The sequence below is a fragment of the Psammomys obesus genome, unplaced genomic scaffold (assembly GCF_907164565.1).
Source record: "Psammomys obesus unplaced genomic scaffold, mPsaObe1.curated_primary_1811, whole genome shotgun sequence".
In the NCBI taxonomy this organism is placed as follows: Eukaryota; Metazoa; Chordata; class Mammalia; order Rodentia; family Muridae; genus Psammomys; species Psammomys obesus.
In genome coordinates, this window is record NW_026585687.1 from 7,108,289 (window position 1) to 7,132,169 (window position 23,881).

The 23,881-nt window shown below is 36.5% G+C and overlaps 1 pseudogene; it reads left to right on the forward strand.

Annotated features, from left to right (window-relative positions):
* Positions 1-7,275: 7,275 nt before the first annotated feature.
* Positions 7,276-7,801, forward strand: LOC129665850 (60S ribosomal protein L11-like; annotated as a pseudogene).
* Positions 7,802-23,881: the final 16,080 nt, after the last annotated feature.

Consider the following 23,881-nt stretch of genomic DNA (forward strand, 5'->3'; position numbering starts at 1 on the left):
TGGAGATCTCTCTTTTTCTTTCTGAGGTAGATGGTTCATGGGCTTATTCTGAGCTCCTCATCTGATGTTCTGACAAAATGTTCTGATAAAAGTAACTTACAGGAGATAAGATTAATTTCTGCCTCCTAATTTGAAGTACAGCTTTTCACTGTGGAGAAGCCAAGGCAGCAGGAACTTGAAGCAGCTGGTCACATTACATCCACAGTCAGGAAAGAGATCAATAAATGTCAGCTTTCAGATCAGTTTCTCTTTTTATATAGATCCTGGCTCAAAGATCCTGTTAATCACATTGAACAGGCATTCCCACCTTAGTTAGCAAAATTAGGAAAATCTCACAGAGACAAACTCAAAAGTTCATATCACAGGAGATTACATATCTCATTAAAGTTGAAAACTGAGATTAATGATCACACCTCCATTCCTTGTCTTCAAGTCATAACCTTCTAATTTAAGTCATTCCTGCACTTTAAGTCATAACCTTCCACTCCTTGTTCCAATAAGCACATAATCTTTCTGTAATATAAAATTCATTCAGATCAAGCTCCACAATAGTAAACAAACTCAATACTTTAAAAGTGCAAAGTCTCTGAACTTGTCATGTACTGACTGGCCTTAGCTATTGACTAAAACCTCTCTATGACTCCTTCACCTTTCTTGTTGTTGTTGTTGTTCTGTGTTGCAAAACCAGAAGAACAGGAAAAACAAAGCAAGTTCTACTTGCCTAAAATATGTGTACAGACACTAGGATCACACTTTCCTAGAAAGTTGCTTTAAATTAGTAGGGAGCCCCTTTAGCTTAGGCTTTCTTCTTCAAAATTTATTTGGATTCTCACAAAATGGAGTCTCATAAATAAACAAGTTTATTTATCTTCAAAATCAACCTTATTCAAGCTTTTGAGACATGGGAAGAATGAAGCCATATCCTTAGGGAAATAGTAAATGAATGAATTTCAGAGCAGGTTCTGCTAAAGTCCTTTGTTATTCTCTGAAGCTTTGTGAACCTGCCTTCTAGTCATGATGTTTCTCTCAACATTCTTATATCCCAAACCCCACAAGAATGACCCATCCACTTGCAGCTGTAACTTGGGAACACAGTGAACCTTGTAGACTCTATGTTATCTTATGAAGTAGAAAACAAAGGTTATATGCAGATGACTTAATTGATATTGCCCCAATAGTGGCTTAATCACCTGGCCATCTCTGTATCAGAGTCACATTAATAAGGCAGAGAGTATTATCTTCCATCTGGCCCAGGAGCACATGTATTACACTATTCAATGTTTTTTTCTAGTGTGCATTCAGAACCTTGGCATTATGAAAGTACTCAGAAACTGATTTTGAGGTTAAAATAAATTAGCAAGTAAATACAGTTTTAAAATCATATCCCCCCTGAGCTGGGGACAGGCCACAGAGGAAGACAATGCAGACAGTTCTGATGAGGCCTGATAGGCCAGGATCAGATGGAAAGACAGGAGGACCTCCCCATCAGTGGATTTTGGGGGGTATGGGAGGAGAAGAGGGAGGGAGGGCGGGATTTGGAGGGGACAAGGAAGGGGTTACAGCTGGGATACAACGTGAATAAATTGTAATAAATAAAAAATTAAAAATTAAAAAAAGAATGACCCATCCACTCTACTTTAGTATGTTGGAGCTTTTCTTTCCCAAAGCACCAAACTCTTCTACATACCAGCCACAAAACAGTTCCATAGGCTTAACAACACTTGATCAAGTTTACCACAGTGATGGACTTATTTTTTACATAATTTTTTTTCTTGGTATTTTTACTGTTGCTGTGGTAAAATACACTCAAGAAGTCAATTTAAGGAAGAATGGGTTTATTTTAGTTCAAAATTTAAGGTACAAGTTAACTGTGATGGGAAGTCTGAGGAAGCTTCAAGATGCTGGTCATATCACATCTGGGAATAAGGATGAAGAGTACAATGAATGATTGATTGTCCTTAGCTCACTTTATCTTTCTTATACATTCCATGATCCCAGCCCAAGGGATGATGTCACCTAATGTGTAGGTTTTTCCTCTTCAATTAACCTAATCAAGGCAATCCTCCTTACACATGACCAGAGCCTGCTTCCCATGTGGTTCTAGATTTTTATCGAGTGTGCAACTGAGATTAATTATCGCATATTCTTATTTTGTTTTAGTGAATTCTCCCAGTGCATTTATTTATATTTGCTTCTGAATGTTTGGTCAGAACACTTATTTTTTTGTTAACAATCAGCCTTTTTATCTTGCCACTCTACTACATAATTCACATTTTGTCTTTTCCCCTCATTTCCCACATTTCAACCTCTTTTAGCTTAGAAATTCTGTGATTGCCTATTAAATTAGAAATGCTGTGAGTGCTTCACTATAGATATGGAAAAATAAGAAACATTCATTCTTTCCAGTCCCAAAAAATTGAGATGTCAAGGGAATTTCCATGATGTTAAAGGTCTCATATGTTTACAAACAACTTTATTGACTCAGCTGACAAGAAACATATATGCTAATGAGAGTCTTGAGTCCTTGCATGTGCCTATAAACATACAGGATAAACCTAAACCACAATGGGAGATATTGACTTCTTGGTGGGACATGAGAGAGTTATTTCTTTAATACTACCATTACATAAATCTGATACAATACAAAAATCCCACCAGCTAGCACAATAGGTGGTGATTTTCAGAAGAAATATATCCCCGTACAAATAAGAAAAAGAAATTCAGAGGAGGAGAAAATGTTTAGAGATAAATTGCCTGCTTGTACTCCAGCTGTGTTTATGTATAATTGTGGAAATTGAAGTTGCACGCATTTGAAAAAACGGAAAATTTTAGTTAAAGGTAACTGCTTCACATTCCTTTCGACAAAGAAATATTTGCCTAATGTATTTCTACAAACTAAACTAGAAATACTTATCATCAGAACTAAAATTTATAAGGGGAAGGTTATATTGATTCAAATTCAAAGTTATCTAAACAGAGAAATGATAAATTCTCAAGTACTTAATTAGAAAATTTTGGAAGTGACAAAAACTTTAAGACAATAATACATTAAGTAATTTCATATTAATAAGAATATTTATGTTTATAAGTGTGGCAGGGGATACCTAGATTTGATGGGTAAAAGTGCTTGCTGCTCAAGACTGATAACCTGAATTTGATACCTAGGATACATTTCACAGGAGAGAAATGACTCTTAAAACTTCTCATCTGACCTCCACAGCAAGCTTATGACCCTCACTCACCCACTCATACGTAAATATCACAACACACACATACACAAATATTTTAAAAGACCCACCTCTAGAAGTTATATTAGAACCAAGTTCTTAGGAACTTAACTTTTATCAAACCTTTATTCTCATCTATCATTCATTGACTTTGTCTATTTTCCATTCCTTATCATAGTCTATACTATTCCCTATTAATTCCAAAGCAGGCAAAATTTATTTATTAAAGGAGAGGACTCTTATGATTTCAATTAAATTAAAGCCTAGAAGCAGACATTATTCTTTTACTGTCTATCCTCTATGACTAAAAACTGAGCTGAAAAGTTTGACTGTAGGTTTTTCTGATGCATATCTAGATCTTCTGGAGTGTGCCACGGATTTTAAACCATCATGTTGCCCCAAAAATCAGAATTTTCTTTTATTAATCAATTCTTCCCTCTGATGCTTAGCTTTCAAATACAGGGAAAGATACACCTTAAGTAAGTCTACATTGCAAGATTCACTTTCTGACCTCTTGCTTACAGAAACTGTCTAAGAGATATAATAGAAATTTTAGTTTCTTTAAAAACTCAGTTTTGTTATGTAAATATGTTTTTGTTTTAATCCCAAGTGTGGGATTTTATTTTGGTCTTTAGTTTGTCCATAGCTGATACTTGATTCCTGTGGGGCATGACCTTTGCCAGCTGTTAATGTCCTGCCTTGTGCAGCATGGAAAGGGGTATGGTCTAGGAATCTTAGGGATATAAATAAGAGAGCCCAGATAGAGAAAAGGTGACATGTGGCAGGTTGAAGAGACCAGAGACAGAAGGATTGGCAGTTTGGACAGAACAGATACAGAACTAGTGGCAGTTTGGAGAGACCAGAGATGGGAGGTGTAGCAGGCTGGAGATAGATAGAAACATTTTAACATGACTTGGATAGGGCCTTCTTGTTACATTTGCTGTTGACAGAGAATTGTTTGGCCCCCAAAGAGCTCATTGACCCTAAACAGCAGGGAGAAATAAAGGGGTCTGTGCCCCCCTTTCCCCACTAACCTTCTCTCTTTCTTAGCTAGGATTAAAGGATTGGTTGGAAGGGAGGTAGAGGCTTAAATAACTCAAATAAAATAGAGTTTAAAAACAAGCACAGCAAAGAGATATAATTTATGTTTCCGTCAAGTTCATTTGTATATCGCAAAGACCCCCAAAAGAAAGGTGGATTCAAATTAGTTTATTAATAAGTGAATGCTTATATAAACTTAGTCTAAATCCTTTTAGTTAATAATGTAAAAAATGGTTTAGGGAAAAAATAAAACTCTACCTCCAACAGCTCCAACAGGGTAGAAAAACCTGTCACAATATGCCAATTAAAGAGTCAAATAATGTGGAGCAGGGGGATGCGGGAGGGAACTTGGTCAGTGAGGCTACATTAGGAAGGATAACAAAAAGAGTCGACTTACCCCAAGTACAATTTCATTATACTAATAGTTTATATTTTTTAAATGGGATGGGACAGGAAAGTTATACACAATTAAGCAATCTTGGTCAAGGTGTTGTTTCCTTGATCCTTGGATATCTCTAGAAGGCAGTTTGGCAGCATGTCTATTTAGGAGAGCAACAGTAGTCTTTAGAATCATGGCCTCTCTAGCCATAAGATCTTATGTTTACAGATTCAGGTATGGTTTTCCTCCCATGGACTGGACCTCAAATACAATTAGAGAATCATGGTTACCTCTAACATTATCATCTCAATATTGAGCCAATAAGCACATATTGCCTAGCATGTCAATAATGTCACTCAAGGTCAATAGTTACTGTACTGAGTAATATGATATTAATGTCAAGTTCATGTGGACAAGCAGGAGAAATGTTTTGGAGGACTGTGAACTTTCTGACAAACAACCCACAGGAAAGTATACATAGCACTGGGATTTAAATAACCCATGACCTCTGGATTCTGCATTTTCTATACATGCAGCATTCCTCTACTCATCCTCTGATCAGAGTTACAGTAATTAGTCTACACACACACACACACACACACACACACACACAATATATATATGTATACATATGACAATGTCAAATAACAATCTCAATAAAAGTTATAAAATGTTTCTATAATAATCTCATAGTAGGTTTCCAATAGCTTTGACTACCCCTCTGTCTCTCCCCACCACTTTTTTTGCCTACACTTCCACCTGTTTCCTCACTTAAAGCCTTCCAACTTGAGTATTTTAACCCCTTTATTTTCATACCTTATGACTTCAAAACACTATGTCCTTTACCTTCAGGCTTCTTGTTTTCCTCCTTCTCTGTGGTAGTTTTATTGTGAATGGTCCCCAACAAGTTCATACATGTGAATGCTTGTTCTTTTTTAAATGCATCATTTGTTTTCTTGGTGCTTATTTGTTTTGTTTGTTTGTTTTATATGCTAAATACAGCTGTCATTGTCTCCCCCTCTCCAATTTTGTGGGTTCTTTATTCAGTCAATTAACAGTTTCAACACAAAATGAGATGTCTATATCACATCCTTTACCCCAAGGCTCTAGAATTTATGTGAATGATTGGGCCCAAAGATTACACAAGCAAGAAGTGCCGCATGACTTCAAAGCAACAGTGTTTTCCAGATACATCTGGGTAGATGCACAAATGAATTTGAAAAGATTAGGACAGCATGACCAAGATTTGCATAAAGCCAAGCCAGAAAAAAATCCTAACATGAAAGAGGGAACTTGGCATGAAATCTCACTTGTAGCCAAGGACCTATTGTCATTTAATTGTTACTGAGAGAGGGAAAGTCAATTTCTTTATTGGAATGATGCTGGATTCCAAGGCAGAAGCTTTATAATTGAATGTACTACTACTTATTTCCTGGGCAATAAGAATTTTATTCAGAAATTTTTTACTTGAGCCTACATCCTAAAGTATACTCCCTATTCCTAGAAATTTTAGTTTCAAAATGAAAAATGTACATGGAACAATCATTATACAGAACCATAGCAGTAGAAGCACCATGATACTGTTTTGAGGAGATCGACTTTAATAATGAAATAGAATCAAGGACCCAGATATGAATCCATGCACCTACAGCCACCTGAATTTAGAGAAAAATTTCAAAATCATACATTGGAGAAAGACATTATCTCTAACAAATGTTATTGGGAAAACTGGGTATTTACATGTAGAATGATGAAAATTCTCTCTCATCCTGCACACAAATCAATTCCAAATGAGTCAAAAAATCTTAATATTAGGGAGGGTAGAATAGGGAGGGGAAGAGAGAGGGAGCTACAGCTGGGATACAAAGTGACTAAACTGTAATTAATAAAAAATTAAAAAATATATAAACAATCTTAATATTAGATCTGAAACATATCTATGCTTTATAATTTAGAATGTCATCTGGATGTTGAAGGATTAGATATTTTTTCAATACATTGTTCATAATCTGCTTTGTTTTATCCTACATTGTGGTATGGGCCCTTTTAAATCTAAAAAGGATAATGTGGCTTAATCAGTTTCAGTGTATGCACGTACAGTCTTATTGCATTCCTGCAGCTTCAATGTCATAGTGTCATGGCAACCCTACCACACTTGTGTATCCTTAGGATTATAGCCCTATAGCCATAGAATACCCAGTAAAAATGTATGTTACAATATTAGAGGAACATATACATGGCAAAGCCCAGTTGTGCTTGGAGCTTTTGGAGGTGAATCTGCTGAGTCTGTGTTGGCATAAATAAAGCTGTTTCCTCTGACTCTCTATGTTCTGTTTTTCTGTGTGGAAATGCTATAACAGTACTGTTTGGGAATCCTATACCAGTACTTCTGGAAATTCTAAGCACTGTTGCTTGTATTCTCTAAGACTCTAAGTCATTTCAATGTTAGATGATGAAGTAAGCTCAGGTTTTCTATATATTCAATGTTTATGCATTTTCACTCTTTCTGCATTAGAATAGAATACAAGCCCATTTTTTCCAAACTGACTTTTGTTTTATTGTTCAATTTAGAATGGAAAAATACTTTTAAATTATGCTGTTTAATTTTTCCTGTTTTCCATCATCGTTCAAGATCAAGGTGAAAAGGAAAACTCCATGCAGGAACTTTGCATCTGAAAGTTCTGTCTCAATATCTGTGTTGGGGAGAGGGGAGACAGACTGCCCTTCTGGGCAGCGAAGGTACTGAAGCAACTCACAGTCCAGACACCTGAATTTTCCAAAACCAGGTACACTTACAGGTCCTTTGGCATCAGGAGAAATAAAAAGATTGCTGTTCAATGCACAGTCCATGGAGCCAAGGTGGAAGAAATTCTGGAGAAAGGCCGGAGTATGAATTATAGAAAAATAACTTCTCGGATACTGAAAACTTTGGTTTTGGGATTCATGAAAACATTGGTCTGGGCATCAAATACATCCCGAGCATTGACATCTATGGCCTGGACTTCTATATGGTCCTAGGTAGGCCAGGTTTCGGAGACACAGACAAGAAGCACAGGACAGGCTGTACTGAGATCAAGCACAGAATCAACAAAAAGAGGAGGTCATACAGTGGTTCCAGCAGAAGTTTGATGGGATCATCCTTCTGGGCAAATAAATTTTATCCAAAAGACTAATAAATTTCTCAGAAAAAAAAATGCTGTCTTCACAAACTTCATCCAGAGATGAGACAGACCCAAATATTTCATCCACTATGGCTGGCCTGTGGGTAGGCATGCAGAATTCTGTGTGTCTTTTAAGAGACTCACCATTGGTGAATCAAAGTTTTTATACTGCATTTCTTCTTGCCAATACTAAAAATGTATGCCACACCCCAAGCCTTTGACTTATGAAATGAAATACTGTCGTGGGATAGAAACAGGATCCCCTTTATTTCTAGCTATCTGCTACTGAGGCGGACTCATGGCTAAATTCTCTAAAACAAGATACTGCTAATGCTGAACCTAATATAGATCTGATAATCTAAGACTGATTGTTTCTCCTTGGTACTAGGGGTGTGTGCACACAAGGATGTTTGCGGGTAGGCCTGGGGATGGGGTCATTATGATCTGCCCAATGTCATAATTCATGAGCAGAACCTGGCACTACATTCCAAAGCAAAAATAAAGCACTGACTTCCCTACCTGTGTCCTATAACAAGAAGGGATTGCATAGTGTTAGGGATACATGCAAGTCCACGTGACACCTAGAAGTAAAGCAGACCAAAATACAAATCTGTCACATTGTATTAGAGCTAATGTCTTCACCTGCACCAGAGCACATATAAAGGCTTTGACTGTAAGCACTGGATATTGGGATATTTGGGCTGTTCCATCATCAGAGAACAGATGGTTGAGATGATTCTTTTGTTCCCAACCTGTGTTGCACCTGTGTTTCAGTGCCACAGGGAATTTCACAGCCTTGTGTTCATTCCCTAGGCTCATTCCATGACTAGAGACAATGGAGGCTAAATTTAAGTTTATTCTGTAGGCCTAACGGTCTTTTCACTATACCAGGGTGAGTGTAGGTATCTTATATGAACATTCTCTCTATATATATTAGTTCTCTTGGTTTCAGCATTACACAGGTTCTCACTATGGAACACTTATTACTAAGCTTGAAAAAAGTTCTTTGCAAAATTTTCTGCCTTGTTTCTCATAACTCTTGCTCATTGTTCTGGAAAATTTAAGGAAGAGGTGTCTGGGCAGTCTCTTTGCAACTTATCTAATGCAATTCTATCAACTTATTCAACTGCACTCCTGAAACTGGGGTTAAGAATAGCTGCTAGCATTGAGTATTCTTATGAAAGCCCAGTACTGGGTTTCAAGTGTGTAGACTGGATATAATTACCTTTTTATTTTAAACAAGTGGCAAATATCCCTTGCCATGCTACCTTCTTGGAATTAGGAGAACAATAAGGACAATCATTCTTTCCAGTCTCCTTCTATAAGTGCCTATCTTTTTATTAAACTACAGCTGTGAACTAAGTTCTTTTTTTATATTCTTTTAAAATTAATTTTTCATGTTAATTGCAGTTTATTCACTTTGTATCCCAGCTCTAGTCACCTCCCTCCTCCCCTCCCAATCCCATCCTCCCTCGCTCTTCCTATGCTCCTCACCAAGTCCAGAGATAAGGGAGGTTCTTCTCCCCTTCCAACTGACCCTAGCTTATCTGGTCTCATCAGAACTGGCTGCATGGTCCTTCTTGTGGCCTGGCAAGGCTGCTCCCCCATCTGGAGGGGAGGGTCAAAGAGCTAGCCACTGAGTTCATGTCAGAGACAGTCTCTGTTCCCCTGACTAGGGAACCAACTTGGATACTGAGCTACCATGGCTACATCTGAGCTGAGTTCTAGGCTATATCCATTTACGGTCCTTGGTTGGAGTATCAGTCTCAAAAAAGACCCCTGTGCCCAGATATTTTGGATTTGTTGCTATCCCTGTAGAGCTTCTGTCCTCTCCAGGTCTTACAATCTCCCCCTACTTTCCTAAGATTCCCTGTCCTCTGCCTAAAGTTTGTTTATTAGTCTCAGTATCTGGTTTGATAAAATGCTGGGTAGAGTCTTTGAAAGGCCCCCTGTGGTAGATTCCCGTCCCGTTTCCTGTTTTCTCCTTCTTCAAATGTGCATCCCATTTGTTTTTCTGAATGAGGATTGATCACCTTAACCAGGGTCCTCCTTCTTGCTTAGCTTCTTTAGGTGTACAGGTTTTAGCATGTTTATCCTATCTTATAGGTCTAATCTCCACTTATAAGTGAATATATGCCATGTGTGTCTTTCTGCTCCTGGGATAGCTCACTCAGGATGATCTTTTTTAGTTCCCTCCATTTGCCAGCAAATTTCATGATCTCTTGGTTTTTAATTGTTGAGTAGTATTCCATTGTGTAAATGTACCAAAATTTCTGTATCCATTCCTCCATTGTGGGACATTTAAATTGTTTCCAGATTGTGGATATTATGAAATATCTGCTATAAACATAGTTGAACAAATGTCCTTGTTGTGTACTTGAGCAACTTTTGGAAATATGCCTAGGAGTGGTATAGCTGGATCTCAAGGAAGCTCTATTCCTAATTATCTTAGAAAGCGCCAGATTGATATCCAAAGTGGTTGTACAAGGCTACATTACCACCAGTAATGGAGGAGGGTTCCCCTTTCTCCACAACCTCTCCAGCATGTACTGTCACTTGAGATTTTTATCTTAACCGTTCTGATGAGTATAAAGTGAAATCTCAGGGTCATTTTGATTTGCATCTCCCTGATGGCTAAGGATGTTGAACATATCTTTAAGTGTTTCTCTGCCATTTTGTATTCCTCTATACATAGTTCTCTGTTTAGCTCTGTACCCCATTTTTCAATTGGATTACTTGATTTGTTGCTTTTTTTAAATTTTTTATTAATTACACTTTATTCATTTTGTATCCCCCCATAAGCCCCTCCCTCCTCCCCTCCCGATCCCACCCTCCCTCCCCTTTCTGCATGCATGCCACTCCCCAAGTCCACTGATAGGGAAGGTTCTCCTCTTCTTTCTGATCTTAGTCTATCAGTTCTCATCAAAAGTGGCTGCATTGTCCTCTACTGTGGCCTGGTAAGGCTGCTCCCCTTTTTAAATTCTTTAGTTCTTTATATATTCTGAATATTAGCCTTCTGTCAGACATAGGATTTGTGAAGATCCTTTCCCAGTCTGTAGGCTGTCGTTTTCTTCTGACAACAGTTACCTTTATTTTACAGAAACTTTTCAGTTTCATGAGGTCCCATTTATTGATTGTTGACCTTAGAGCCTGTGCTGTTTGTGATCTGTTCAAGAAGATGTTCCCTGTGCCAATGAGTTCTAGGCTCTTCCCCACTTTTTCTTCTAACTAATTTAGTGTGTCTGGTTCTATGTTGAGGTCTTTGATCCACCAGGACTTTAGTTTTGTGAAGAAAGATAGATATGGATCTATTTGCATTTCTCTACATGCATACATCCAGTTTGACCACCACCATTTGTTGAAGATGCTGTCTTTTTTCCATTGAATGATAGGTCTGTGGGTTTACTTCTGGGTCTTCAACTGATTGCATTGATCCACCATTCTGTTTCTATGCCAGTACTATGCAATTTTTTATTACTATTGCTCTTTAGTACAGCTTGAGATCAGGGATGGAGATACCTCCAGATGATCTGTTATTGTACAGGATCATTTTGGAAATTCTAGGTTTTCTTGTTTTTCCATATGAACTTGAGAATTGTTCTTTCAAGGACTGTAAGGAATTGTATTGGTATTTGGATGGGAATTTCATTGAATCTGTAAATTGATTTTGGCAGGATGGCCATTTTCACTGTGTTAATACTACAGATCCATGGCCACGGGAGGTCTTTACATCTTTTGATATCTTCTTCAATTTCTTTCTTCAGAGACTTGAAATTTTTTCTACACCAAAGGACTTATGATATTAGTGGCTATCATGAAGGGTATTGTTTCCCTAATTTCTTTCTTGGCCATTTTGTCTGTGGAATACAGAAGTGTGTCTGATTTTTTTTTTTGAGTTAATTTTGTATCCAGCCATTTTGCTGAAGGTGTTTATCAGCTGAAGGTGTTCTTTGGTTGAATTTTTAGGGTCGCTCATGTATACTATCATATCATCTGTGAATAGTAATACTTTGACTTCTTCCTTTCTGATTTGTATCTTCTTGATGTCCTTTAGTTGTCTTATTGCTCTAGCTAGGACTTCAAGTATTACATTGAAAAGATGGAGAGAGTGGACAGGCTTGCCTTGTCCCTGATTTCAGTGGGATTGATTTAAGTTTCTCTCCATTTAGTTTGGTGTTGGCTATAGGCTTTCTGTATATTGCCTTTACTATGTTTAGGTATTTGCCTTATACCCCTGATCTCTCCAAGACTTTAAACATGAATTGGTGTTGGATTTTGTCCAATGCTTTTTCAGCATTTAAGAAAATGATCATGTTATTTTTCTCCTTCAGTTTGTTTATAAGATGGATTACATTGATGGATTTCCATATATTGGTTTAGGTATCAAGGTGACTGTGGCTGCATAGAATGAGTTTGGTATGTTCCTTCTCATTTTATTTTGTGGAATAATTTGAAGAGAATTGGAGTCAGTATTTCTTTGAGGGTCTAGTAGAATTCTGCACTGAAACCATTTGGCCATGGGCTTTTTTAATAAAGGAGACTCTTGATGAATGCTTCTACTTCCTTGGGGATATAGGACTATTCAATCTTTCTGTCTGACCTTGTTTTGATTTTGATAAGTGGAATCTATCAAGAAAATTGTCCATTTCATTTAGATTTTCAAATTTTGTGGCATAGAGGCTTTTGTAGTAAAACCTAATGATTGTTTGGATTTCCTCAGTGTCTGTTGTTATGTCCCCCTTTTCTTTTCTGATTTTGCTGATTTGGATAGTTTTCTCTCTGCCTTTTAGTTAGTTTGGCTAAGAGTTTGTCTATCTTGTTGATTTTCTCAAAGAACCAGCTCTTTGTTTCATTGATTCTTTGAATTGTTTTCTTTGTTTCTCATTTATTGATTTCAGCCCTGTGTTTGATTGTTTACAGCCATCTACTCCTCTTGGGTGTGTCTGTTTCTTTTTTTTTTTTTTCCTAAGAATTTCAGATGGGTCATTAAGTTGCTTTCATGAGAAGTTTTGAATTTCTTCTTGTAGGCATTTAGTGCTATGAATTTTCCTCTTAGCACTGCTTTCATTGTGTCACATAAGTTTAGGAATGTTGTGCCTTCATTTTCATTGAATTCCAGGAAGTCTTTAATTTCTTTACTTATTTCTTCCCTAACCAGCTGTCATTGAGTAGGGAGTTGCTCAGTTTCCATGTGCATGTAGGCTTTTTGCTATTTCTGTTATTGTTGAGGTCCAGCTTTAGTCCATGGTGGTCTCATAGGATACAACAGATAACTTCAATCTTCTTGTATCTCCTGAGGCTTGCTTTGTGATCAACTATATCGTCTATTTTGGCAAAGGTTCCATGAAGTGCTGAAAAGAAGGTATAGTCTTTTGAATTTGGGTGAAAATTTCTGTAGACATCTAAGTACCTTTATTTCCCTATTTAGCTTCTTTCTAGATGATCTGTCCCTTGGTGAGAGTGGAGTGTTGAAGTATTCCACTATTAAGGTTTTGGAATTGATGTGCCATCTATGCTTAAATAATGTTTCATTTACAAATGTAGGTGTTCTTGTATTTGGGGCACAGAGATTCAAAATTGTGATCTCCTCCTTTTAGAATTTTCCTTTGAAGAGAATGAAGTGCCCCTCCTCATCTTTTTTGATTCATTTTGGTTGAAAGTCTATTTTATTAGATATTAGGATAGCTACCCCACCTGGTTTTCTTGGTCCATTTGCTTGAAAAACATTTTTCCAGCCCTTTACTCTGAGATAGTGTTCATCTTTGTTGCAGAGGTGTGTTTCCTGGATGCAGCAGAATGTTGGATCATGTATCTGCACTCATTCTGTTAGTCTGTGTGTTTTTATTGGAGAGTTGAATCCATTGATGTTGATATATATTAGTGACCAATGAAATTAGTTCCTTTTATTGTGGAGTTGATGGGGTTACTGTGATTCATTGCTTGTTTTCTTTTAATTTTTGCTGGGAAATTATCTGTATCCTATGTTTTATTGGGTATACTTGTTTTTGTTGGATTGGAGTTTTCTTTCTAGTATCTTCTGTATGGCTGGTTTGTTGTATAGATATTGCTTAAATTTAGTTTTGTCATAGAATATTTTGTTTTCTCCATGTATGTTGATTGAAAGCTTTGTTGGGTTGAGTAGTCTGGATTTTCAACTTTGTTCCCTTAAAGTCTGCATGACATCTTCCTTGGCCATTCTGGCTCATATTTTCTGATGAGAATTCTTGTGTGATTCTGATAGGTCTACCTTTATATGTTACTTGGCCTTTTTCCCTTGCTACTTTTAATATTTTTTCTTTGTTCTGTGTATTTAGTGTTTTGAATATCATGTGACATGAGGAGTTTGTTTTCTGGTCTAGTCTATTTGGTGTTTTGTAGGCCTCTTTTATGTTTATGGGCATCTCTTACTTTAGGTTGGGTAAATTTTTTTCTATGATTTTCTTGAAGATATTTTCTGGACCTTGGAACCTGCAATCTTCTTTTTCATCAATTCTTATTATTCTTAGATTTCACCTTTTTATGGTGTACCTGTTTTCTTCAATGTGTTTTGTGTTTGGGACTTTTCTGATTTTACTTTTTCTTTGAGATATGTGTATCTTCAGCACCAGAGATTCTCTCGTACATCTCTTGTATTCTGTTGGTGATGGTTACCTTTGTTGTTCCTGATCTTTTTTTCCAAGATCTCCAGCTTCAGGGTTTTCTCTGTTTGTGTTTTCTTTATTGATTCTAATTCTATTTTTATGCCTTGCACCATTTCCTTCATCTGTTTGAATGTGGATTCTCATCTTTCTATGATGGTTTCTATTTTTTGTTTGTTTTTCTCTATATGCTACTAATTGTGCCTATACTTGTGCCCGTATTTGTTTGGCTGTATTTTTCTGTATTTCTTTGAGAGGTTTATTCATTTCCTCTTTATTTGCCTCCATTTGTGTGGCCTTTTGTTTGAGGTATTTGTTTCCTCTTTATTTTCTTCCCCTTCTGTGGCTATTTCTCTGAGTGATTTGTTTGTTTCCTCTGTATGTGCCTCTAATAACTGGATAAGCATAGCTTTAAAGTCCCTTTCCTGTGTTTCCAATGAATTAAAATATCCATTGGTGTTGGGCGTTGCATGTGGAGCCACTATGTCCTGATTTCTGTTGAGTGTGTTCTTACTCCAACCTCTGGCCATCTGCTTATCTGTAACTTTCACTGTTTGTTCTAGAGTCAGTACTTCAGAGTGTGTAGGTCTTTCTCTGATGTCTGGAGTATTCTTCAGGAAGATTAGAGAGGTCTACTGATTTGAGACTGTGTGTTGGTGTTTCAGCTTTACTTAAGGGAGGAAGAGCTGCTGGCATATAATCTCAATTGCGTTGAAGAAAGCATGCCTGTGTGCATGAAAGCGTGTCTTGAAGGAGAGAGTGCTAGAGAGTGTAGAAGTTTGGAATGTGTGTGGAAGGGGTTTAGGCTCAGAACGAGGTGCGGATGCTAGCGTTGTTTATTGGTGTAGTTTGCAGGCTCAATGTGCCTGCGCCAATTTCCTGAATACCTCAGTAGTCCACAGTCCTATCATATTGTCCTTCTAGTATTCAGATCTGTGTGGGCCCCAGGAGTTGATTGCCTCAACTTCACTAATGGACCGGCAGAGCAGATGCTTATGAGCTTATGGATCTATTTTTATTTTCATATCCATATTTAAACTCCAGAACTTAGTAATCATAGCTTTAAAATGAGAATGGTGGAAATGATAAGTCACAGGCTGTTGTCATTTGTAGTGAAATGTGGGCTGCTTTACACATCTCCAGTGTCACCAATCCTATTGCCAGAATGATGTAGAAAGTGCTTGTATTGGTCAGTTATTATCACTGCCAAATCAACAAAAAATCACTTTCTGCTTATAGTTTCAAAGGTTTCGCTGATGTTCATTTGTGTCCATTCCTTTTAGCTCTGTATTAAAACAGAAGATCTCTGTGGAATGCATGAAGTTGAAGAAAGAATTGATATTCTTGGTGGTCCAGAAACAAAGAGACTGTAACAAAGGGATCTGGTACAAAATACAACTTTCAAAGACATGATCCCAGTAGCCTAATTCCTCTACCAAGATGTACTTTTAAAAATGACCATTCTCCAAAACACCTTAAGCTGAAAACCAAGATTTCACCAACTCACATTTGGGGGTAATTTTAGATACAAAGCATAACATTTTTATCCTGACTACCAAAAGCTTATGAGTAACACATAAATCTAAATCCAATGACTCTCAATCTCAGCTGTCCCAACACTGCTTAAAAGAAGGAGTCCATATTATCTTTCAAGGTTTAAGACAAATTGTTAGCTGTAAGACCCTAAAAAAGAAAAAAGAAAACTCGATATAGTGGTGCAGACTAAACAACACCATTTCAAAACCAAGGAATAAGAATTTAATAATCAGACCAAAGCTCGAACAAATCAAGCAGAGAAAAATATTAAATGCTGCAGCTTCATACTATCTAGGTCAATCAGTGACATAATGCATGGCCAGCTCCTATCTTGTGTCTTTGCTGGCTGGAGCTTACATGATTTCTCTGTGGCTAGATCTGCTTTCTGCTTATGACTTCACTCAACAGACATTCCATATCCAGAGCATCTTGAATGCATTGGGCTCTCTATTGCAGATACAGTTTCACTCTCATGCCTGAGCACATTGGCCTTTCAGCTGCTGCTTGTAAAGAGACTGGGTTCACTCCACATATTTTTAGGCTTCCCAGGCTTTCCTTTGAAATTTCCTTGGAAACCTCTATAATACCACATCTCTTACCTCTTTGACACAACATCACATGAGCTCTATATATACTTAGCAACAGTGCTATATACAAGACACCAATGTTACTCATTCATGTGAGTACTACCTGGTTATGCGTTCACCCTGACTGTTATGGCCTTTGGGTGCCTAAACAGCTGAACACAATTAAATGAATCTGAAGGAAACAACATCCTAGGAAACCCTTCAGGACTAGGATACCCAATACTCTGTTTTAAAATAAAATGTTTATATTTTCCCATCTTTCAGTCAGCTGGAAAAGGATGTTGCTGATTCTGGAAAGCATAATCTAAAGAGTACTCTTTTTATTGTCCTTTCACAAAGTTGTTAACTTCTCTTAAATGGTGTTAATCTCTTTAATAGTTAAATCTTCCTTGGCTGCAACTTTCACCTTGCTCTCAAACATTTCTGCTCTGCTATTTTCTACCAATTTTCATTGTAACCTAAATCAAATCAGCTGATAATACTCATGGCATGACTTAGAGGTGAAACTTCCTTGGAATTTCCTAAAACTGACTTAAGCTTCCGACTTCCAAGAAGTCTCAGGACATGAACATGATGTAACCAAGATGTTAGTCACACTATAAATTCAATAACCCCTACTCCAGTCCCCAAATGATTCCTTGTTTTCATCTGAATTCTCAGGAACATGGTATTTACTGTACATATTTCTACTGGCATTATGGTTTTCTGAGCTCTTATCAAAATTACCTACTAATCTCTGTAGCGTTCAAGGACTTCTCCAATCTCTTTGAAAATTTTATAAATTCCTCTTATAAACCAATTCAAAAAGCTTCTGAAAAACATGGTCATGTTTAGGCACCGCAAAGACTCCACTCAGTAACAATTTTTTAATTTTTGGGGGGGTCTTTCTTTTTTAATTTTTAAGTTATTATTTAGTTTTTCGAAGGCATGTTTATAAATATTTTTTAGAAATTCTTTTTTTTAATTTTTTACAATTTATTTACTTTGTACCCCAGCTGTAACCCTTTCCCTCTTCCTCTCCCTATCTTGCCCTCCCTAACTCTTCTCCTCCCAGGCCCTTCCCACAGTCCAGTGATAGGGGAGGTCCTCCTCCCCTTCCTTCTGACCCTAGCCTATCAGATCTCATCAGGACTGGCTGCATTGTCTTCCTCTTCCTCTGTGGCCTGGTATAGCTGCTTCCCCCTGTGTGTGTGTGGGGGGGGGATCAAAGAGTCTGCCACTGATTTCATGCTAGAGACAGCCTCTGTTTCCCTTACTAGGGAACCCACTTGGAGATTGAGCTGGGATGAGAAACATCTGTGCAGGTTTTTGAAACAGGGTTTCTCTGTTTAACAGAGCCCTGGATGTCCTGGACTCATGTTGTAGACTGAGGCTGTCCTCAAACTAACAGAGAAACACCTGCCTCTGCCTCCCCAGTGCTGGGATTAAAGGCACCCACCACCACGCCCTGGGAATTTTTTCATGATTGAATTTTTATCATTGTAACAAAATACTAGAAGTATCAAATCTGAAGGAAACAAAGACTTGTTTGGGCTTATGATTCAACTGGATTGGCTCCATGATTAGTTGACTCCATTGCTAAGATCATGAACCAGACATCATGGTAGAGAGGAGAGCATGACTGAAAAGATCCACTCAAATAGAAACATATTTCAAGTCATATATTTCATCTAATCATGGCCTAGTCCCTAAAGGTGTGTTCAAAGGAATTCAACAAAGATTAGTCCCATTGATATAACTTGAGGCCTTCATTATCATGTAACCTCTAAACAGTATTTCAAGAGGGAAACAGACTCTCAAAACATGAGCCATAACAAAACTTTCTGTTGAAAGAATGACATTTTTCTCAGCAAATAACAGTAATTTGTTTAAAAATACCTAGAAGTCCAATAATATATTCCCTTTTATTAGTTTTATTTTGAAGTCCTGAAAAACTCAAAGAAAAGTCTAGCAATTACAAGTTTTGTAGCAAATAATATCAAAATAATGCTTACTTAAAGTTCACTTAAAATTCCCTTAATGAAATTAGTATGGCAGCACTCATTTGCAATCCCAGTCCTCCAGAGGTTGTGGCAAGAAGATCATAAGTTTGAATTGACCGTACACTAAAAAGATTTTCAAGCAAGCTTAAATTAAAGAGAAAGAAATTGCTGCAAACAAACAAGAAACCCAAAAATTTCTCAAAAAAGTGTTATGGACCCTTAAAAAGGCTTTCAAACAGTTTCATAAAGATAGTTCTATTTATATCATGCCTGAATAATTTTCTAAGTAACTTCTCATAGATCCTTCCTTCCTGTAACCTTGTTACATTTGTACGAGTTCTCCACACCATAAAAAAATGGATTTTGTTTGAGTATTGGGACCACAGATTCTTATCACTATGCTATTCTAGGAGGTGCTGACATTAGCTCCATAACTAGCCACTTTGTTCATAGCCAGGCCTTTTGGAATGCTAATTTGAATACATTGTTAGATACTTGTTTAGTTTAATATTCTAATTTTGATATGTACCTTTCCTTGGTCTCTCTAATTTTTATTTAAGTTTTTTAATATATGTGTGCTCAATTAGACAAGAGCGAGTTTTGCTTCAGTTTTGCACCTAGTAGCACAGCAATTAAAGCCATTGTTTTCTATTAGGCAAAATTATGATGAAGCTTACATTTGCAAACATGATTAGGAGTAGATAAACAGCACTTATTTAAATAGGCTTTATGAAATTTCATTGGTGTATGTAGGATTTTCAATACCAATTTGTAGCCAACACAACTAGCTACAAATTGGTATTTTTTTTTTTTAATTTGAGGCCACAGATAATTCTGCACTAATTTGCAAAGTACTCACTTTAATTGCCTCAAATTAATTTCGTCAAACAACATGGATTTGCTATGCATTTACCTTTTACTTTGACCTGCACTTAGTAATTGAGGAGATAATAGAAAAGAAAATAGTTATTACTCTTGTGAAGGGCACATCTCCTTAGAGGGTAGCACACATTTAAAGATAATTCTTATTTCTATTTTGGTAGAGTTCTATGTTTGAGAGTGATTTTCCTTAGGTAGTTTGACTTGCTTCTACAGAGACCCTGAGTCAGACGCCCATGCTGTTTTAGTGATGCAGGACATGATTAGTGCTATAGAAGCACCTAAAAGTAAGAATGAGTTATCCCAATCCTTGAAGAATGTCCTTTACTACTGAGATATCAGCATAAAACTGCTATGACAAAGTGATTGATGCTTAGGCCTGAAATAAAAACTGGTTACCTGTGCCCTTTTTCATTTGGCCAGAGTACAACTATGTTTGCTGATAATTTTTATGGAATGTTAATTTAGTCTACAAAATAATTATACCTCTGTTCTCTCCAATAGTATCACTTTAGATCTAGAAAGTTATCAATAGGTGATTACTTCTCTTCATGTTTATGCTACATTTTCTTTGTATAAATTCTAGCTTAAAATAAAAATATAGAATAGGTAAAAGGTCTCACTTAATACAATTCAGTTTTGCCATCTAGGTTTAGAAGAGTCACTTTGCTCTTGGTAAGGATCAAGGGTGCATAAAATATATTTGCTGTTTCTCTATGTGTCCTGATTGTAAAAAGAATAGGAAGATATTCTTTATTCATAACTACATAACCTTTTCTCACAAGCAAATATTTCTTCTGTAATATTATAAATTTCATATTTTATTGGTGCCCATAACATATTTCTTTTCTGAATTAGAAAACAGGAACATTACAAATCATTTCAGAAAGGCATGTGTCTACAGGCAAGGTGCTATGTCCATTTTAAACAAGGTGTATTTCTGGACCAGTGATAAATATTAGTCAATGGCATTTCATTCCTACAATTTCTTCTTGAACAGATATACTTTTAAGTAAGATAGAAAATTGAATATAACCATGATCAGTTTTTCAAAGATCTCACATACTAGCAAAGGATAAAATTATCTGCAGATATGAGTTTAATTCATCTTATAGCTCATAAACAATTCCCCTGCAGGGTTAAACAGGTAAGGTAAGCTAGCTGTTCACAAAACAGTTTAATCTAAGCTCATTTTTTATTACCAACCTGTAAAAGGGTCTCCTTTCTTGATATACTGGTATAATTTGCCTTAATTAAAATATATACCCCAAAGGACATGATACATATGTGTGCTGTGCAATGACATTTATGAATAGAACTGTTTTTAATTGTGCACCCTTTATGTACCAAATACTTTACAGATATTTTTCCAATATAATTTAACTTAATCTATAGAACTTTAAAGACATTAGGTATACCATGTTTCATATTTTACCACAGAGAAAACTAAAAATTTATTTGCCCAAGAAAGCTTACAGAGTTGAAGAGTGGTATAGATGAATCTCAAATTCACTATTTGCTGTACATAGTCATTGCTTCTCCATTGTATATATTTTGCCTAAGATTTCATACAGAATCTATGAAATTTGATGTCTTCATTCTATTTCGAAAGTTTTTGTGTTTTCGTTCATTATATTTTCTATTTGGCAATTTCATTCATGTATAATACAAGTACTCTAACCTCTCATGTTCTCTTAGCTACTTTCCACTACTGTCAAAACTCGTGACCCTGCCTATAAACATTCCTTTCCCAAAATTATGTCTTCTTCATTGAAAATATTTTTATATGATATTGCTTTTCCCACACATTAACTCCTCCTAGGTCCTCTCCATCCACTCTACTCTCTCTCTTCTTAAAAAGCAGAGCAGAAATCTAATAAATAATTAAAAAACAAGAAAGACATATACAGAATATGTTATATAAACACAAAATCAGAAACTAAGACATACAAAGAAAAGACAAATGAGAATTTTTTAAAACCCAAAAATACTATTGAGTTCATTTTTTTTGTTAACCAACTACTGCTGGGCATGGGTCCTACCCTTAAGTATGATTAATATGCCCAGTCATGCTCCACTGTTCCATTGGAGAAAAAAAAATGCCAACTAGTATTAGTTGCAGAGAGCTTTGGTTAGGAGTAAGAGATTGTGTCCAGTTCTTTTTCTCAGTGATGGAACCCTATCTGGTTTGAACCTCTGAAGGCCACTGTGCTTGCTGCCACAGTCTCTATGAATTCATATGTGTATCAGTCTAGTTGAGTCTAGAAGACATTGTTTCTCAGAGTCATCCATCACCTCCTGTTCTTACACTCTTTCTGCTTCCTCTTCAACATAGAGCTCTGAGTTCTAGGTGGAGTGATTTAGTGAAGACATCCCACTGAGGACTCCAAAATGCTCCAAAGTGACACACTCCCTGTACATTGTTTACTTGTGGGTCTCTCTGTTAGTTCTCATTTACCGCAAAAAAGAAGCTCAATGATTATGGTTAAGCAACACTCACCTACGGGTGTAGCACAGTGGTTCTCAACTTTGCTAATATTGCAACATTTTAGTACAGTTCCTCATGCTGTGGTGACCCTCCAAACATAAGATGATTTTCATTGCTACTTCATAACTATTATTTTTATACTATTATGAATCATAATGAAAATATCTGTTTCTTGTGGTTTTAGATGACCCTTGTGAAAGGATCCTTTGATTTTCACAAAGGGGTCACGACCCACAAGTTGAGAATCCCTGGCATAGCAGGATGTCATTAGGAGTCATTTTCTTGATGTTCTTTGGAAGAACAATAAAATTGGCTTTTCTCCTAAGCCATTGGATAATGCAGTCATTGGTTCTATGTCATTCTAGCACCATCAGTTTCAGGTATGGGTTTCAGCTCATGGATTGGACGTTAAATCCAGAGATTGTTTCCTCCACAAAATTTGTGCCATTATTGTATCTACATATCTCACAGGCCTGTCACCATTATAGGTTACAGGTTTGTAGCTGTGTTGATTATTATATTTTTTTTTTCTTCTGGTAGCATGCAAAGAACTTTTTGCTGTCTTCTCTGCCTATCAGTAGGAGTGACCTACATACAGATCAGTGTTGTTAGCCTTTATGAGATAGCAACTTCAGGGACCCTGAGTAGCTTTTGGTCATCAGTCAATAATAGATACTCTGCTTCTGATATCAGAGAAGAATCAGCAGCATCGGTAGCAACAGAATAAATTAATTCACTGCTGAAAGGGAAGCCAAAAGAACAAAAGGCAAAAAAAAAAATAAAGTAAAATAAAAATAAAATGAAATTAATAAAATCTCACTTCTTTTATGCTCCCTTTGAGCTAGGTTGCTACCAGAAGACACTGATCACATTTGGGGTGAGCCTTCCCACATCATTGAAGGCAATTATGACAACCGAGCCTCAATTGAGGCTCCCTACTCAGGTAATTCTAATTTGTGGCAAGTTGACATTAACCATCAAAATCTTTCCATTATCAACTTGACACATAAACATGTCATTTTAAAAACCAAAACCTAACCTCTTAGAGCCAAAACACACATTTTATTTCATAACAAAATATTATATTTTAATTATTTCATAATTTTAAAATTAACATAAAAATTAAAAGTATGAAGCTTACTTTAAATAGTCCCCCAAATTTTAAAAATTCTAATGATTTTAAGTCTCTTAGAAATAAACTTCTATGAATATAAAAATCAAAATAGCTAGTCCATAATGTTTTAGTACCAAGTAAGTCAGCATTCTTATTCCAAAAGAGAAAATCAGACACTCACACCAAAGCAAACAAGATCTAACAAAACAAATGCCAAAACTTCCAGCACTTAGAACATGGAATGTCATCTTCTGTGCTCCAAAGAGTTTGAGGAGAAAAGTCCCTTGAACAATGCTTTTTCTTCTAATGCCCAATAATGTAAATATGACCATATAGATTTACAACATTTAATTGCTAACATTATTTCAATTAACATTACATGATAAAAATTAAACACAAATATCTACTTAATGTATGCATGAGCATATTTTTAATAAATAAGCCAAAAACATACATGCTAATTATAATCCTTCTGTCTGTAGCTGGGCACATAGCTTTAGCTGGTATTAATGACAACCTTACTCTGCTGTCCAGTCTGTATTTCTTCCATCTCCAATAAGCACTTCAGTAAGTCTTGGTTCTTTTCCTGGAGGGGTGACACATACACTCATCTCTGAAAGGTATGGTTATTTTCTATGATCCTGTAGAATTTTGTTGTTGTAGTTTATCATTGACTTTAGTCACAGGACAAGGACTGCGAAGAATTGCCCTAAAGGATGTACTACATTCCAGACATAGTTTTCCTTACCTCTCTTTTGGAGAAGTAGTCCAATTCCACCCCACCCCCAGTAGCCAGTATCAATCACACCTCCTAGCATTGCTACTCATTAGTTAGCCAGTTCACTCACA